Here is a 19,041-nt window from a genome sequence, read left to right on the forward strand (position 1 = left end):
GAAAGGAGGCTGGTTCAGTAATCCAGTCAGGATAGGATGAGAGATTGAACCAGCAAGGTAGGGGTTTGGAAGGAGAGGAAAGGGCAGATCTTGGCAATGTTGTGGAGGTGAGACCGGCAGGTTTTGGTAATGTATTGGATTTGGGGGATGAATGAGAGAGCAGAGTCAAGGATGACACAAAGATTGTGGGCTTGTGAGATGGGAAGAATGGTAGTGCCGTCTACAGTGACGGAAAAGTCATGGAGAGGACAGGGTTTGGGAGGGAAGATAAGGAGCTCAGTCTTGGACATGTTGAGTTTTAGATGGCGGGCAGACTGCAGAAAGAGATGTCCTGAAGGCAGGAGGAGATACGAGCCTGGAAGGAGGGAGAGAGTACAGGAGTGGAGATGTAGATTTGGGTGTCATCAGCATCAGAGAAGCAGCGTGGCTCAGTGGAAAGAGCATTCGCTTTGGAGTCAGAGGTCATGGGTTCAAATCCCAGCCCCACCAATTGTCAGCTGTGTGACTCTGGGCAAGTCACATAACTTCTCTGTGCCTGCTTTCCATCCCAGGGCCATAGGCCAATCAGTGGAAGGAGTTACTTCTGTGAAGAGAAGCAGCATGGCATAGTGGATAGAGTAAGGCCCTGGGAGTCAGAAGGACTTGGGTTCCAATCCTGGCTCTGCTTCTTGTCTGCTGGGTAATCTTGGGCAAGTCACTTCACTTTTCTGTGCCTCAGTTACCTCACCTGTAAAATGGGGATTAAGACTCTGTGGGGTACAGTGACCTGTGTTACAGGAACTGTATGACCCTATTTGCTTGTATACAACCAGCACTTAGTAGTTTCTGGTGCATAGTAAGCACTTAACAATTACCAAAATTATTTTCCTTTTGGCAGAGATCTATAATAGACATTTAGGACTAGAGTTGTCAACTGTATGTAAATTCACGGATAGTGGGTTAAAATGAGCAAAAATTAATCATGTCCATAAAACCTGTTAAAATATTTGGATGTCTGTAAATCCAGCCCTACCACAGTAGCAGCAGGTCAAATCCTAGGGGCATCCTTGCTTCATCCACCTCCTAATTTAAAATGGAAAGTGTAACTGCTCAGACTGATTTGTACAAATAGGATTTGGTGTGAGAGTTTGGCCGGCTGCTGCCTTTTAAATAGTTGCCAGCACCTTCTTCCCTCCTGGGAAAGCCTGCTATCCCCCTTACTTCTTCCCTTCCTCCCCCTCCCCATTTCTGACTGATTCATAGAAAAGTTTGACAGCCCTGTTTGGGAATATACATTAGAAGAAAAAGACGCCGTTCTCTGCCCTCTTGAAGGTGGTCCTTTATTTAAATGGTAGTTCCTCAGTATGTCCAAGACTGAACTCCTTATCTTCCCTCCCAAACCCTGCCCTCTCCCTGACTTTCCCATCACTGTAGATGGCACTACCATCCTTCCTGTCTCACAAGCCTGCAATGTTGGTGTCATCCTCGACTCTGCTCTCTTGTTCACCCCTCACATCCAGTCCATCACCAAAACCTGCCGGTTTCACTTTCACAACATCGCCAAGATCTGCCCTTTCCTCTCCATCCAAACCACTACCTTGCTGGTTCAATCTCTCATCCTATTCTGACTGGATTACTGCATCAGCCTCCTCTCTGATCTCCCATCTTCCTGTCGCTCCCCACTTCAGTCTATACCTCACACCACTGCCCGGATTATCTTTGTGCAGAAACGCTCTGGGCATGTTACTCCCTTCCTCAAAAATATCCAGTGGCTACCAGTCAACCTACGCATCAGGCAAAAACTCCTCACTCTCGGCTTCAAGGCTGTCCATCACCTCGCCTGCCCCCCCCACCTCACCTCCCTTCTTTCCTTCTACAACCCACCCCGCACCCTCCACTCCTCTGTCACTAACCTCCTCACTGTGCCTCATTCTCGCCTGTCCCGCCGTCGCCCCCCGGCCCACATCCTCCCCCTGGCCTGGAAAGCCCTCCCTCCGCACATCCGCCAAGCTAGCTCTCTTCCTCTCTTCAAAGCCCGACTGGGAGCTCACCTCCTCCAGGAGGCCTTCCCAGGCTGAACCCCTCCTTCCTCTCCCCCTCCCCATCCCCCCCGCCCTACCTCCTTCCCCTCCCCACAGCACCTGTATATATGTTTGTACAGATTTATTACTCTATTTTACTTGTACATATTTACTATTCTATTTATTTTATTTTGTTAATGATGTGCATCTAGCTTTACTTCTATTTATTCTGATGACACCTGTTCACATTTTTGTTTTATTGTCTGTCTCCCCCTTCTAGACTGTGAGCCCGTTGATGGGTAGGGACTGTCTCTATATGTTGCCAACTTGTACTTACCAAGTGCTTTGTACAGTGCTCTGCACACAGTAAGCGCTCAATAAATGCGATTGAATGAATGAATTCCTGCCAATCATCCCTATAAATCAGTGGCAAACTAGGGTTGTAGATGCAATCCCTGCCCACAAGGAGCTTAAACTCTAAAAGGGATAGTTGAGGCAATTTCTCCAGACCTTCTATTTTAGAGGGGAAATTACCTCTTCCTGCTACGGCAGCAGAGCTGTACGTGCTGAGATAATCTTGCTACATGGGACTATGTAGATACTACAACTAAGAGGGCACAATCTCGCATCAAGGTTGTAGGAGTGTAACCATTTCCCAGGTAAATAATTCAGCTCCTCATCTACTCCCTCCTTTGGAACTTAACTGGAAGGGATGGTATTGCACCTGGGTTCTCTACCCCACACAGGATGGCCCTGATTCCAGGGGTCTGAGGACATCCAGACCCATCCCCTAACTAGCCGCAAATCCTCAAGGAAATTAGTATAACAGTTCAGCCCTCTGAACATTCTCCTGCCTGAAAATTACCTAGGGAAATGCCAGATCTCTTAGGTCTACCCTGACTGAGGTCTGCACTCCTGATTTCAATTATTTGCTTAGGGCTTTTATATGTATATGTTTGTTCAACTCTCTTTAGCAGTCTTTAAAGAGAAGTTGTCAAGAAATGTTAAGTCCTCTGGAATTGAGAGGAAGTGGCGTAAACAGCTGAGGTAACTTGGGGATCATCACCTTTATGATATTCCTAGAGACAGCCCCAAATTAGGGTTTTGTTAAAAATGCAAAGATGTAGGTGGTCCTAGAAAGAGCTGTCTTCACCACCTCCACCATCGAATTTCCAGATTTCTCCTGAGTCTCCAGGTACATTGGATGACAGTAGAGTTTGTGGGGTCTATTCACACAGATATTTTACAACATCCAACAGAACAACCTGGAGAGGCAGTGTAGCCTAGTGGATAGAGCACAGGCCTGGGAATCAGAAGGACCTGGATTCTAACTCTGGCTCTGCCCCTTGTCTGCTATGTGACGTCTCTGTGCCTCAGTTACCTTATCTGTAAAATGGGTATTGGGACTGTGACCAATCTTATTAACTTGTACAGTAATTATGGTACTTGTTAAGCACTTACTATGTGGCAAGCACTGTTCTAAGTGCTGGGGCAGATACAAGTTAATCAGGTTTGACACAGTCCTTGTCCCACATTGGGCTCACACTCTTAATCCCCATTTTTCACAGATGAGGTAACTGAGGCACAGAGAAGTTAAGCAACTTGCCCAAGTCCACACAGCAGACAAGTGGTGGAGATGGGATTAGAACCATGACCCTCTGGCTCCTAGGCCCATGCTATATCCACTACACCATGCTGCTTTTCTTAATGTATCTATCACAGTGCTCAGTACAGGGCCTGGCACCCAGTAAGCTCTTAATGAGTAGCATAAAATAGAAGAAATTCTAAACCAAAAGAAACAAGCACGTGCCATGCATACATCTTTGTCATCATCATCATCATCATCATCATCATCATCAATCGTATTTATTGAGCGCTTACTATGTGCAGAGCACTGTACTAAGCACTTGGGAAGTACAAATTGGCAACATATAAAGACAGTCCCTACCCAACAGTGGGCTAAATGTCCGATTTTCCTAGAAAGTTGAAGTTTATGTGCTGGGGAAAAGCTGTATTTCTGTGGGAGCTGGAGGAACATGAGAAAATGGGAAAACAGTGTTGAAAACCATGATGAGGAGGGAGTGGTGGATGGTTTTAAAGCATAATGCAAGGTGCCAGAGGGAGTGAAGTTACTTGTCACCAGGGGACAGTGACAAACTCTTACTCCAGTGATTCCAGGCCCACTATAACTACAGCATTACTCTGATAATTCAATCAATCAATCAATCAATCAATCGTATTTATTGAGCGCTTACTATGTGCAGAGCACTGTACTAAGCACTTGGGAAGTACAAATTGGCAACACATAGAGACAGTCCCTACCCAACAGTGGCTCACAGTCTAAAAGGGGGAGACAGAGAACAGAACCAAACATACCAACAAAATAAAATAATAAAATAATAATAATAATAATAATAAAATAATAATAATAAAATAATAATAATAAAATTCTCTTTTCCTAGGTGCCCAGCCTTGGGCTTAACTTTCTCTTCAGGTAATCTATGCAACTCAGAGAACCTCACCATCAAGAAAAATATAAATAAGTCTCAATATTATTTGTTTGCACAGCCTAAATTAACCACAACCTTTTTCAATCCTCCCTTTGTACTCCTGTAAAAGACAAGCCAGCTTAGAGTATTAGCATCAGGCACTTTCAAGCCATTTTTTCCTCAAATTTATTTGTTAATTCAATGTAATTCAGGGGTTGGGCATCCATTTGCTCAGGATTTGGAAGCAGCCCTTGGTTGTTTCCTCAGTTAGCATACAATTAACCTTATCTAGTATTTACCCTAAGTAGAATAAGGAGACACCACAGTTCATAAGTGATTTCTGAGATCATCTCTGAGATGATCCTTTGCTATATTGTTTCAGCACTTGGATGAAAATCAAAAATCAGTGCATCTAATAATTGTGCACATCAATGAACAAATGAAGGAAACATGAAAATGTAAGCATCCAGGAAGGTTTGCGATTCCTTTGGCATTCTGAATGCCTTTCTCTGAATTCTGTGTTATAAATGTCCTCCCTTTTGCTTTGTCTCTGTAAAAATGGTAATCTGGTCCTTCTGACCCCAACAAATTATGCCATGGAAATGACCCCATCCGACAGAATCAGAAATAAGACAGTACTCTAAAGATCAGATAAAGAGCAAAGAGAAAGAGCAAGAAAATATTTCTCTTGGCAAGCCCAAACAACCTAACAATCAAGGTGACAGAAATGATAAAGCAAGAAGAGGAGAGCAAGGAGGGACATTTAAATTGGATATAATTGAGAGTCCACCTTATCTGCAAGTCCCTCTTTAAATTGATCTATTTCCAGGTGATCACCAAAGAACACCAAAGTTTTAGAAGGCTCTTTTTTCTACTTTCCAATTCTACAGATGTGCTCAGTTTCTTTGTGTTGGAAAGCTTTTGTTTCCTCCCATAGTTGATCAGGTGCTCTGCAAAAGGGAAACTCTTAACTAGAACTGGGCAAAGCTGCTCTTTCTTGCTTGCAGCCAAACTCCACACATGGAATATCAAATGCCAGGCAGCTATTCCCTAGTCCTTTTAAATCTATTGAGATAAAACAAAAATGACATAATTTGTTATTATTTTAAAGAAATGAGATGTGTCTTCCTCAATCCCTTTCAAGTTAAGTACAGTGCTGCTAAACTTACTGCAAATTTAAATGAGACTCCCTTTGGTGATTTCATCGAAGAAGCAAAAGCACCCCACCATTCGAGATCTGGCATGCAATTTGTCCCTGTGTTTGCTGTTGATTTATTCTATTTACGCCTTTTTTGATGTGCAATACCAGAACCTCAATCCCTAGTCTTCATCTATTAAAAGGAAATGGGAAAGGAAAATGAATAGGGGTGGAATTTTTTCGGTTAGTCTCTTTTGCTTAACCTTGCGTATTCTCACATCCTGGTTTGGGAAGCTGAGTAGAAGGGAAAGGGGTACCCAGGGCAGCAGAGGAAAACAAGGGACCAAAGCCTTCATCCTAAATCTCTCCTCAAAAAAACTGAGAAAAACACTTTTACAAAAATACCAAACAAATCCAAAACAAAACCCACCATATTTCTTCTGCTGTTCCCTTTCCATTGTCAGTTGGTTGCAACAGTTGTGGAGAAAAGTAGCCCATAAAACTAGATTGACCACTAGGAAGATGATCAATTGCTGTTGAGAAAGGGGTGGAAGGTGGCGGGGTGGAGGAGAGGGACAAAAGCTGATAAATATTCTGTTTGGTTTTTTTTTTTCCTTTCCCTTCACAACCTTTTTCTAAAGCTGAGGAAAATGTGTCATGCATAAAAAGTATGCAATTTTCATGTAATTAGAGGAACACAAGATGAAAATGAGTTCCATCAGAGCAATCAAGGATGGTAATGTAACATGTATTTGTCAGTGCCTATTTGTCATGAAAGCAAAATCCAACAAGAATTGTATATTTTATTTCATTTTGACTCAGAGAAAACAAATGCCAGTTCACTGTGGCACATTCTATAAATTTCAATAATCCACATTTGGCAAAAAGGAAGTTTTAGAAGTGCAGATTAGATCACTTTGCCCCTTTATAGAAAAGAATGGTATTGTATGAAGAATTCTGAGATTGTGGGACAGATTTACAGTAGTCATGATAGGTTTGCTGTTTTATATACAAGAAATATCCTGTGATTTATTTTCTGTAAATATACACTTGTATTTTATCGTAGACTGTACTTCTAAATCCAAAAAGAGAAAAACAGGAAAATATATCTGCACTATTCCTTGTACTTCTGTTCTTCTGTTTAGCATAAAAACACAGAAAGGGTACTTCATGGAAAGCCTGGAGGCAGTCAGTCAATGAGTGGCATTTATTGAGCACTGCTATGGTCCAGATCTCTGTCCTGTCTATTAAGGGGGATTATCCATGTAGAAAGATAAGAAACAGTCACTTCCCTTGAGCTGCTGACAATATAATGAGGGAGACACGGAAGAAATAAATTCATAAATGTGCCAGTAGATAGTGAGCACAATAATAATAATTGTGGAATTTTTTAAGTGCTTACTATATGCCAAAGTACTAAGCACGGGGTAGATAAAAGATAATCAGGTTGGACAATGTCCCTGTCCCTTTAGGGGTTCCCCGTCTGAGGAGGGTGAACAGGTATTGTATCTCTGTTTTCCAGATGAGAGAACTGAGACACAAGAAATTAAATGATTTGCCCAAGGCCATACAGCAAGCAAGTGGTGGAGCTGGGATTGAAACCCAGGTCATTTGACTCCCAAGCCTGTGCTCTGTCCACTAGAGATCATGCTGTTTCTCTAGCACATATACAGAGTCCTAGAAGACAAAAGATATACATAAATATCAATCAATCAATCAATCATATTTATTGAGCACTTACTGTGTGCAGAGCACTGTACTAAGCTCTTGGGAAGTACAAGTTGGCAACATATCAGTATCAACAGCATTCATTGAACACCTTCTAGGTGCAGAGTTCTTCAAATGAAATAAAAGATGCAGTTTCTACTTTCAATGATCTTAAAATCCAATTTGAATGAAACATCAGGTTCAAATCCAAGCAATCTCCATGGATAAGAAGGGGAAGGGAGTTAAAGAGAGGAGAGTACCTGGAGTTAGAAAGGAAAGTTTTCTTGAAGGATATGGGTTTTAGTTGAATTCAGATGGAGGAAAAATATGATTTCTAGTGAAGCAGATAATGAAGAACACTCACATGCATAAATGCTAACTCCATGAAGGGCAGTAAGTGTGATGACAACTCACCCCCCAACTGCTGTTTAAGTTGAACTTTCACCCTTGTTCATTTCAGGTCACTGAGAAAAGTTGAGGCTTTCCAGTCAGTATCATTCATTGAGTGCTTATTGTGTGCAGAGCACCTTCAACTAAGCACTTGGGAAGGTACAATGCAATAGAGTTGGTAGTTGTGATTCCTGCCCAAAAGAAGTTTACACTCTACAGGGGAAGACAGACATTAAAATAAATTACAGCTGGGAAAATAAAATATAAACAGTATGTACATGAGTGCTGTGAGGCTGGGATGAATGTCTAATTGCTGAAAAGAAAAGAGAGCTGGTCATGGATTTTTGACCATCAGCTCTTTGAATCCTGTCATCTCCTAGTCCCCATTCCCTTCTAAAATCCTTGCCCTCTTTCTACCCCCGTATGAAATAAATGAAAAAACTAACACCTGTGATTCCAGTCAGGGAAGTAAATTTCATAATTATGCCAATCTCCCCTCAAGGCAGGTTCATTTCCACCCATCTCTAAGGACCCAAGAAAATTTGAATGTCCAACTGTGCATATATGGCCAAAGCAACCCAGTTCACTCAGGTCAGAGAACCAGGGAATATAACTGAATCATGCTAGGCCAAGAATTTCACGGTGCTTACTTCCCATGGAAGAAGACCCATAGAAGGACATGCCTCACTAAACACCCACCTTAGAGGATAGCCTTGCTATCACTTTAGTTTGGCCTCTTCTGGCCCATATTCCTGTGTACCTGTGCATCTAGGTTATACTAGCTAATCTCAAGATTTGACAAACCTCTCCCCCAAGGTCAGTCCCTGCCACTTATAGTTGTCTGCAAATTTGCACCATATCCAGTAAAGTACACTGCCCTCTATGATTCTCCAGTCCCAATCTGATTATCCTACACCTGCCCTAATGCAGCACAGTTCTTGGTACACAGTAAATCCTTAGCGACTACCATAATCCTCAACTAAACTCTCATTTACACTACTCACTCTCCCTTCTGCATCACATATGCACTTAGTTCTCTGCCCTTAAGCGTTTGATTTTCACCCTTCAGTCCCACAGCACTTACAATGAAAACTATCCATCTGTCTTTATTTGACAGTGTTTGTTAAGCACTTACAATTTGCCAGACACTGTGATAAGCACTAGGATAGATACAAACTAATCAGACTTGATACCTGTTTTACAGATGAGTTAACTAAGGCACAGATTAGTGACTTGTCCAAGGTCACACAGCTGATTAGTGGAAAATGTGGGATTAGAACCCAAGTCCTTCTGAGTTCTAGGCCATGCTGCTATTTATTCTTTGTCATTTCCCCTATCTGTAATTAATTGTAATGTTGATTTTGTCCTCTAGATTTTTAAGCTTCTTGTGGGCAGGAATCATATCTACCAACTTGAATTGTACTTTTCCAAGTGCTTAGTGCAGGGTTTTGCAAACAGAAAACACTCAGTAAATATGATTGAGTATAATATGATGGGAAATGCCACTTTACACACGGAAGGCAGTAATGACTTACTAATGCGCATGACATACCTGCTAGTTGTTTTTTTTCCAAACCCACATGAGTGGGTCATAGATATGGCTTACTGGGAACACATAGCGGGGATGGGTGGTTATCCGTTATCTTGGTATATGAGGCTTTGGACCAATCATGAGTGGAAGACAAAGAGCACACCACACATTCAGGCTGTGCAGCTGTAACCAGAGAATATAGGACAATATAGGATATTTGATGTTTGCCCCATCCCATGTTAATATCCATCCCCCATTCTAGACTGTAAGCTGTTATGGTCAGGGGACATGTTGCCTAATTCTGTTGTATTTAACTCTCCCAAGAGCTTAGTAGAGCTTAGTACAGTGCTCTGCATATAGTAAGTGGTCAATAAATGCCCTTGACTGATTGACAAGTTACATTTGTGAAGAGTCTGAGAAAAAAAATTGGTAACAATCCAGTCTCCATCTACACCCAGAAATGACGATCATCTTCAATAGTGCCATCTTTGATCCCATTCATTCATTCTTTCATTTAATCATATTTATTGAGCACTTACTGTGTGCAGAGCACTGTACTAAGTGCTTGGAAAGTACAAGTTGGCAACGTATTCATTCATTCAATTGTATTTATTGAGTGCTTACTGTGTGCAGAGCACTGTACTAAGCACTTAGGAAGTACAAGTTGGCAACCTATAGAGACGGTCCCTACCCAACAGTGGGCTCACAGTCTAGAAACCCAGACCTCATTGTGCTCACCTTGAGAATTGGGAAGGTTATATAATGCCTTGACGTAAAACACTAATGTTGATGGTTATCAACAGTCAATATAAACAGGTTTTTCTTTCTCTAGGGCTGTGAATGGTGTAGGTTATTTTCAAAGAGGCCATGACTCTCAGGGGACACTCTGTTCTTCTCAGATCCAGGAAAGGCACTAATGTAGATCTTTGCTAATGCAAAATCAACAGAAAAGACTCAGAGAGTGGGTGGAAAAGCATTGTAAAGTAGTAGCTGAGCATTAAATGTTATGGATTTCTTCCCCAGGGGACTGGTAAAATGAGTAAATTTAAGCATGAGGGGAGAAGGAAATATTGACATTCTCACTGCACAGCTTAAAACTGCATTTGGATTCAGTGGTGGCTTTGGGTATCATTAGAACAGGACACAGAGTCAATCAATTAATCAACTGTATTTATTCAGTGCTTGTGTGCAGAGCACTGTAGTAAGCACTTGGGGTAGTACAATACCACAGAGTTGATAAACAGGATCCCTGCCCACAAAGATCTTACAGTCTAGAGGGGAGACAGACATTAAAGTCGTAGTTTAGAACTCTGTCACACTGTGGTGAGTTGCCTCTACCCAGAGTTGAGTATGCCCATCATCATCATCAATCGTATTTATTGAGCGCTTACTGTGTGCAGAGCACTGTACTAATCGGTTGGGAAGTACAAATTGGCAACATACAGAGACAGTCCCTACGCAACAGTGGGCTCACAGTCTAAAAGGGGGAGACAGAGAACAAAACCAAACATAGTAAACATAGTTGAACCTCACCAGTGGCTTTAAAGACTCAATCACCTTGCCCCCTCCAACTTCATCTTGCTAATCTCTTACTACAACTCAGACTGCAAACTTCGCTCATCTGATGACACCTTTCTCATTGTACCTCGAACTATCTAGGCACTGACCTCTCACCCACATCCTGCCTCTGGTCTTGAACATCCTCCCTCCTCTTATGCGTCCGACAATTAGTCTCCCATCCCCACCCCTCTTCAAGGTACAGCTTCTCCAAGAGGCCTTCCTAAGTAAGCCCTCCTTTCCTCTTCTCCCAATTTCTTCTGCATTGCCCTGACTTGTTCCCTTTATTGATTCCCCCCTCCAAACTCCACAGCGCTTATGTTCATATCTGTAATTTACTTATATTAATGTCTGTCTCCTCTTCTAGACTGTAAGCTTGTAGTACGCCTGGAGTGTTATACTGTACTCTCCCAAGCTCTTAGTATAGTGCTCTGCACACAGTAGACACTCATTAAATACAATTGACCGACTGGCTGACTACATTTTCGTTCATTCTTTCAATCATATTTATTGAGCGCTTACTGAGCACAGAACACTTTGGATAAGTATGTAAGTGCTGAAGGGCTGAAAGTGGGCTGAAGAGAATACATTGATGTTGCCAACTTGTACTTCCCAAGTGCTTAGTACAGTGCTCTGCACACAATAAGCACTCAATAGATATGACTGAATGAACATAAGGGAGAGAGAGGAGGGGAAATGAGAGCTTAGATGGGGAAGATGCTTTGGAGGACATGTGATTTGAGGAGGGACTTGAAGATGGAGAGAGTGGTTATCTTTTGTCATATGAAGGGAGGAGGGGGGAGTTCAAGACCAGAGGTAGGAAGTGGGCAAGGTATAGGCAGTACAACAGATGAGAGTTTGAAGTAGTGAGTAGGTTGGCATTAGAGGATTTAAGTGTGCAGGCTGGGTTGTAATTGTAAATTAGTGAAGTATCACTGGGTGACTTGGACTGGACAATTTATTTTAATGTCATTTAAGCGCTAACTCTGTGTCAAGCACAGTACTAAGCACTGAAGTAGATACAAGTATATAGATACTGCATTTATATTTTATACCACCATTTTTAGTATGCATCTTTCATAATGGGTTTTGTGTCACATCCATATAGAAGGTTGCATAGCATAGTAATTCTGTGAAGCTTCAGCGAGTCATGCCTGTTGCCACATTCTGTCTAAAATCTAGCTAGCCTTTTCTGATTCTATTTTCTAAAATTCTGGTTAGAGTATTGACTAGGTAGCAGAGTTTAGCAATGGCATTAAGCTTTGTGCTACCAATATAAATCTCATTTCATGCATATTTTTCAAGGTGTTGCCGGGTAGCTTCAGTTTTTTTTCAGACTCATTTCTAATCCAAAGTGCTATGCCAAATTTGCAGTTTGACTCCCGTTGTTGGGTAGGGATTGTCTCTGTTGCTGAATTGTACTTTCTGAGTGCTTAGTACAGTGCTCTGCACACTGTAAGCACTCAGTAAATACGATTGAATGAATGAATGATCATTTGAGGGTCAGCGCACAGTCTTCTGTAAATAACAGTTCCTAGAATGCTTGTCTAATTATGATACTTAAGTGCTCACAGGTGTCAAGTACTGTGCTAAGCACTGTTCTGTAGATGGTAATAATAATAATTATTATGATATTTGTTAATCGCTTATTATGTGCCAAGCACTGTAAGCGTTGGGGTAGAATAGGGTAATCAGGTTGCCACACGTGGGGCTCACGCTTTTAATCCCCATTTTACAGATGAGGTAACTGAGGCACAGAGAAGCGAAATGACTTGCCCTAGGTCACACACCAGACAAATGGCAGAGCCAGGATTAGAACCCATGTCCTCTGAGTCCCAAGCCCGTGCTCTTTCCACTAAGCCATGCTGCTTCTCTATGGTAGTTTCCAAAGTTACATAATTGCTATTATTGTATTTAAGTGCTTACTCTGTGTCAAGCACTGTACTAAGTGTTAGGGTAGATGCAAGATAATAAGGTCAGACACAATCTCTGTCGAACACGGGGCTCACAGTCTAAGTAGGTAGGACAATGAGTATTGAATCTCCATTTGCCCAGAATCCCCTGCTGGTTTTTTTAAAGGAACACTAATGAGATAGTCTACCTCTACTAGCTGGACTCCCCCCTCTCCTCAGTTTAAGGGAAGGATGAAGTCATGCATTCATTCATTCAGTCAGTCATATTTATTGAGCACTCACTGTGTACAGAGCACTGTACTGAGCACTTGGAAAGTACAATTCAGCAACAGAGACAAACCCTACCCAAGAACGGGCTCACAGTCTAGAAGAGGAGAGTCCGACAACAAAACAGAACAAAGCAAGTAAAAAGGCATCAATAGTGTCAATATAAATAAATGGAATTATAGATATATACACATCATTAATAAAAATATATAATAAATATGTACATATATTCACAAGTGCTGTGGGGTGGGGAGGGGGGTAGAGCAGAGGGAGGGAGTCGGAGCAATGGGGAGGCGGAGCAGAGGAAAATGGGGGGCTTAGTCTGGGAAAGCCTCCTGGAGGAGGTGAGTTTTCAATAGGGCTTTGAAGCAGGAAAGTGTACTAGTTTGATGGATGTGAGGAAGGAGAGTATTCCAGGCCAGAGGTAGGATGGGGACCAGGGGTTGACGGCGGGACAGGCAAGAATGAGGTACAGTGAGAAGGTTAGCAGCAGAGGAGCAGAGTGTGTAGGCTGGGCTGTAGAAGGAGAGAAGGGAGGTGAGGTAAGAGGGGGCAAGGTGATGGAGAGCTTTGAAGCCAATAGTGAGGAGTCAAGAATAAGGGCTTGGAGCTCTCATTTTGAATATGAATTTCTTTTCTGGTATCTACCAAGCAGGTGCAGGCTTGGATTTGGTTCATTTAGATTAATACTGGAATAGCCTGCACTCTACATTAGCCTCTTCCCTCCAGTGCCTTCGGACTGGTTCCATTTTTCCTTTCCTCATGGAGCAAGTTTCGGACCCCTATTTGTAAGCAAACAAATAAATAAATAAACAAATAAATAAATAAAGTCTCAGAGACAGCTTGGAAGAATGTTTGATAATCTGTACCATTACAGAGGTGAAATTTCATTACACAGATGGTGACATCCCAATGTCTATCATCAGATCACAGCAGGTAGAAACTATCAGCTAGGCCCATTCCCCACTATAAAATTACACTTATATTAATGTCACTCTAGATTTCATTATGTGGAAAATGATATTGCACAGGTTCCTGGCACCAGGGGACGGCAGGGGGCAGAGGGAGAGAAAGGGGAGGGGGATGTAGCTAGAAATAGGAACAGAAGAAAGACTAAACCAGGGAGAGGGGATATGCCAAGGATTAGCAGATGCCTGGAAAAAAATATATTTATAAATAAACGAGTCAAAAAGGTATAAACTCCACTGCAGGTTCCTGCAGCTTCCTGACTGACTCAGTGCCAGCTTCCCTCCGCAGTCCCTGATGGAATATTTAAAAATCCCTCCTGTGGGAACTAGGAAGATTCACAGTTAATTTTTATTAATGAAGGATGACAGGCATCTTAGTTTAGCCAACAAGATACTACACCACTCTAATCCTTTTCTGAGCTTGGAATATACAATCACACACAACTGACACACTTATGTGTGTGCTCTCGCTCTCTCTCTCTCTCTCTCATACACACACACACACACACAACACACACACACACACACACACACATCACATGTATAAGATCCAAGCACATAGTGGGTTCAAGAGAAGTGTTATAAAGAAGGAGCGTGGTACAATAGAGCACAGGCCTGGAAATCAGGTGACCTGGGTTCTAATCCCAGCTCCACCACTTGTCTGTTGTGTGATCTTGGGCAAGCCACTTGATTTCTAGGTGTCTCAGGTACCTCATCTGTAAGACTGAACCCCATGTGGGACAGAGACTGTATCCAATGTGATTAGTTTGTATCTACCTCAGTACTTAGTACAGTGACTGGCACATAGTATGTGCTTAACACATGACATTAAATAAAGCCATGAAAAAATCACCACCAGAGATAACTAATGAACAAAAACAAGAAAGGAGAGGCACCCACATTTTCTAACCAAACTTTATTCTTTCACAGTTTATGATAAACAGTTCAGGTAAGAACTAATATAAACTGGATACGGTGTCAGTGTCTTAATGGATTATGTGCTAAACATTTTGTCCGTATGTGCTACATGTGGTGAGGTGAGAACAGCTGGGTGCATACAATTGTACTTCCTGGAGTTCTACTGTTTGCAAAGTACTACTCTGGGTGTCTGCTGTCTCCAGAATGTGTAGTACAGAGAACCAACTGAGTGTGAAGCATTGTTCTGGTTGCCTATTAGGAACACCCACCAAATCCTTACTTAACCACTGTGAGTATCTATTGAGTGATGGCATATCAAGTGTTGAGGGTGCAGTGGCTGTGCTGTTCTGAGACCCCAGATTTCACTTGTTTTCCCTACAAACCATCTTTCAGTGTATGCCACAAGGCAGCAGCATGACCTCGTGAAAATAGCACAGGCCTAAAGATTCAGAGGGCCTGGGTTCTAATCCCAGCTGTCATGTACCTGCTCTGTTATCTTGGGCAAGTGACTTCTCCGAGTCTCAGTTCCTTCGTCTGCAAAATGGTGCTTCAATAACTATTCTCCTTCCTACTTACTGCATGACTACCATGTGGTATCTGATTATCCTGTGTCTAATCCCAGCATTTTGTACACTGTTTCATTCTTTCAATCGTATTTATTGAGTGCTTACTGTGTGCAGAGCACTGTACTAAGCACTTGGAAAGTACAAATTGGCAACACATAGAGAAGGTCCCTAACCAGCAATGGGCTCACAGTCTAGAAACAGGCTCACAGTCTAGAATATATTAGACTATATGGCATATAGTAAGCGGTTAACAAACACCACAGTTATTATTAGGCACAGGCTGAACAGATGAAATTGTGTTGAATGAAATAATCACATCTGCTTCAGATACAACCTCAGTGCATGTCCCTCTGATGGTGGTACATATCTTTTCCACCTTAGTGTCTAAGCAATAGCCATCTTACTGTCAACGGACCCAAAATGATACATTCCCACATTGTGAAAGACAAGGAGTGAAAATAAACAAGAGTTCTACTCTCAAAATACACACATGCATGTATGCTCCTTGACCTCAGGAATCATGGGTATTTGATCATATTCACCCAAGTGATTAGTTCAGTGCTCTTCACACAATAAGCACTTCATACATACTATTGAGTGATTGAAATAGATCCACAATCTGCAACATTTTCTTTGAACAAATGGACTACTCTACTTTGACATGAAGTGAATACATATCTTTGACAGATGCGGGAGAGAGGACTTGAATTTGACTTGGTCTGCCCCAGTTTTTCAGGCAGATCCAATGCTGTACTTGATGAATTGCTTTGAAATGACAACCAATTGAGGGCTATTAGGAATCAGATATAACGGGATCTCCCATTCAGAAAAAGAGAAATACAGTTTTATAGGAAGCTACAAAACTTTGAACAACTTTTCCACATTATCCTGTAATTCTAGCAATTTAAAAATAACCATCTTCATTTCAATTTACGAAATGGAAAAGTTTCTCAGTTGAGTGGAATAAAGTTTCAAGAAACTTCATTCATCCTCCTCGCTAGGTAATTGAATATCCTGTTTACCTTCCTCTTGCAAATAAATTGATGGTTTGTGTAAACTAACAGCCCATTATTGATAGATGAGCTAGTTGGGATTAAAATGTAATGCATCTGAAGACTCACCCTAAATTCATTTTTTTAAGGTGAAAGATGACCAACTTAACCTTCTCACTCTCTTTTTCACTTTCAAACTCTAATATGCTTCCTGGTTTGGGTTGCAGATGCCAAATGCCTGAGAGACAGATTATCGTTTCAGAATTTGCAATCAGGGAAGAAACAGTAAGGTGCAAAACAGTGATGAAAAATTCAAACAGTAATAACTTCAGATTGACAAGGCCTAGCAGAGTGTTCTGCAACCTGTGGATGCTCATGGAATACTTGGTGGCTGCTTGACTGGCTCTTTTTTATGGTATTTGTTAAACATTTACCATATGCCAGGAACTGTTCTAAGTTCTAGGGAAGATACAAGGTAATTGGAATGGACACAGTCCCTGCCCCACATGGGGCTCCCAATCTTAATCCCTATTTTGCCGATGAGGTAACGGAAGCACAAAGAAGTGAAGTGACTTGCCCAAGGTGACACAGCAGACAAGTGGTGGAACCAGGATTAGAACCAGGACTTTCCGACTCACAGGCCCATGCTCTATCCATTAGACACCATTGCTTCTCTAGCCCTAAGCATTAGTATATAATAATAATATCACTACAATAATAATGCAAATGTATTTGCAAGTGTCTTTCTTCCTAGGAGATCTATCAATAATAATAATAATAATAGTAGTGATCATACATTGTGTACCAAGCACTGTTCTAAGTGCTGGAGAAGATGGAAAACAATTATGTTAGGCACAGTTCAAGTGGTTAGGGTAAGGTTTGGCTAATTTCTGAAACTTTGCAAATTTTTGCATATGAATTGCCCCATAAGATTTTTTTAAAAATATGCTTTATAATGGAACATGTAAATTTTCTGTGTGTGTGTGTGTGTGTCCATGCGCGCATGCATGTATGTGGGGGGTGAATGTGGGTGGTGAAGGAAGAGTAAAGGCTTATTCTCACTGAAATTTTCTCCATGGGAATTGTTTTGGTCAGGCATCATTTGATGTTTCTTTAACTTTAAATTTGAAGTTCTATAAAGTGCTTCTTCTGTTCAGCATGCTTGCATCTACCCCATTTCATTACAGCATTGGGTAGCTGCCTGGGTATCCTAGGGTCATTCATTCTTCTCACATCCCACCCGCAAATTGTGTGATATAATGTGATTTGTTTTGATGCCTGTTAACTGACAGCGCTCTTGCATTTGTATGGTTTGCAATCCTGTTTTTCCACTTGGTGTTAAATTTTGCACATATGTGGGTGGAACTCTTCTAGAAGTCAACTGTGCTAACTGTGGTAAGTCCACATTTCATAGATATAAAGAAGTTTGAACCTTCAGTTGCCTTTTATTACTTTCGGTTTGGGCTGAATCTTGATTCAGTGTGTCAAGAAGGCACCCAGTAATCTTTCTGGATTTGGGTGTCTCTTTCCTTCTCTATCATTGCATCTTTGGGAAATGCACTCCTCTGATAATGAAATTTAGTGAAAACATTCAACCGTACGTCACAGACAGAGATTCCAGATTCTGTGTAGGAATTTTTAGACTGTGAGCCCACTGTTGGGTAGGGACTGTCTCTATATGTTGCCAATTTGTGCTTCCCAAGTGCTTAGTACAGTGCTCTGCACATAGTAAGCGCTCAATAAATACGATTGATTGATTTATTGATTGATTGAATTGCCTGGTGAACAATAACAAAAAAACCCTTGTCCTTAGTGTAATCGACTGAACCAATTTACCGATTCTGACTCAGAGAACTTAGTGTCTGAGTCATCTTTATGACTTTCAATATGTTGGCTTCCAGAGGATAGTCATCAGCATAAAGGAGCCCTTGTATGAGTGATTCAAGGACTTTTGATGATGCAATCAACCCGTTGAGGTGAAAAAATTTCCCTAAAGATCAGGATGAAATTCTGACATGAGCTTTCTGAGTCCTTGCTGTGTCCTTGCATGTGGATAATAGGATGACCCACTCTGGCCATATTACACACATCTACTTTACTTGCCTGGTGATGGGGAAATGACTTGACAAGGGCTGCCTCTAGCCTGGAACGCCCTCCCTTCTCAAATCTGACAGACAATTACTCTTCCCCTGTTCACCCTCTTATTGAAGGCACAGCTCCTCCAAGAGGCCTTCCCTGTCTAAGCCTTCCTTTCCTCTTCTCCCACTCCCTTATGCATCTCCTGACTGGGAGTCAGAAAGTCATAGGTTCTAATTCCTGCTCTACCACTTTTCTGCTGTGTGATGTCTGGCAAGTCACTTCACTTTTGTTACCTCATCTGTCAAATGGGGATTAAGACTGTGAGCCCCATGTGGAACAGGGATTGTGTCTAATACAATTTGCTTGTACCCACCCCAGTGCTTAGTGCAGTGCCTAACATATAGTAAGTGCTTAACAATCTCCAACTATTATTATTATTATCATTATTCATCCCCCCCTCCCAACCCCACTTATGTACATACATCTGTAATTTATTTATTTATATTAATGTCTGTCTCCCCCTCTA

Source organism: Tachyglossus aculeatus, chromosome 3 (assembly GCF_015852505.1).
Source record: "Tachyglossus aculeatus isolate mTacAcu1 chromosome 3, mTacAcu1.pri, whole genome shotgun sequence".
NCBI lineage: Eukaryota > Metazoa > Chordata > Mammalia > Monotremata > Tachyglossidae > Tachyglossus > Tachyglossus aculeatus.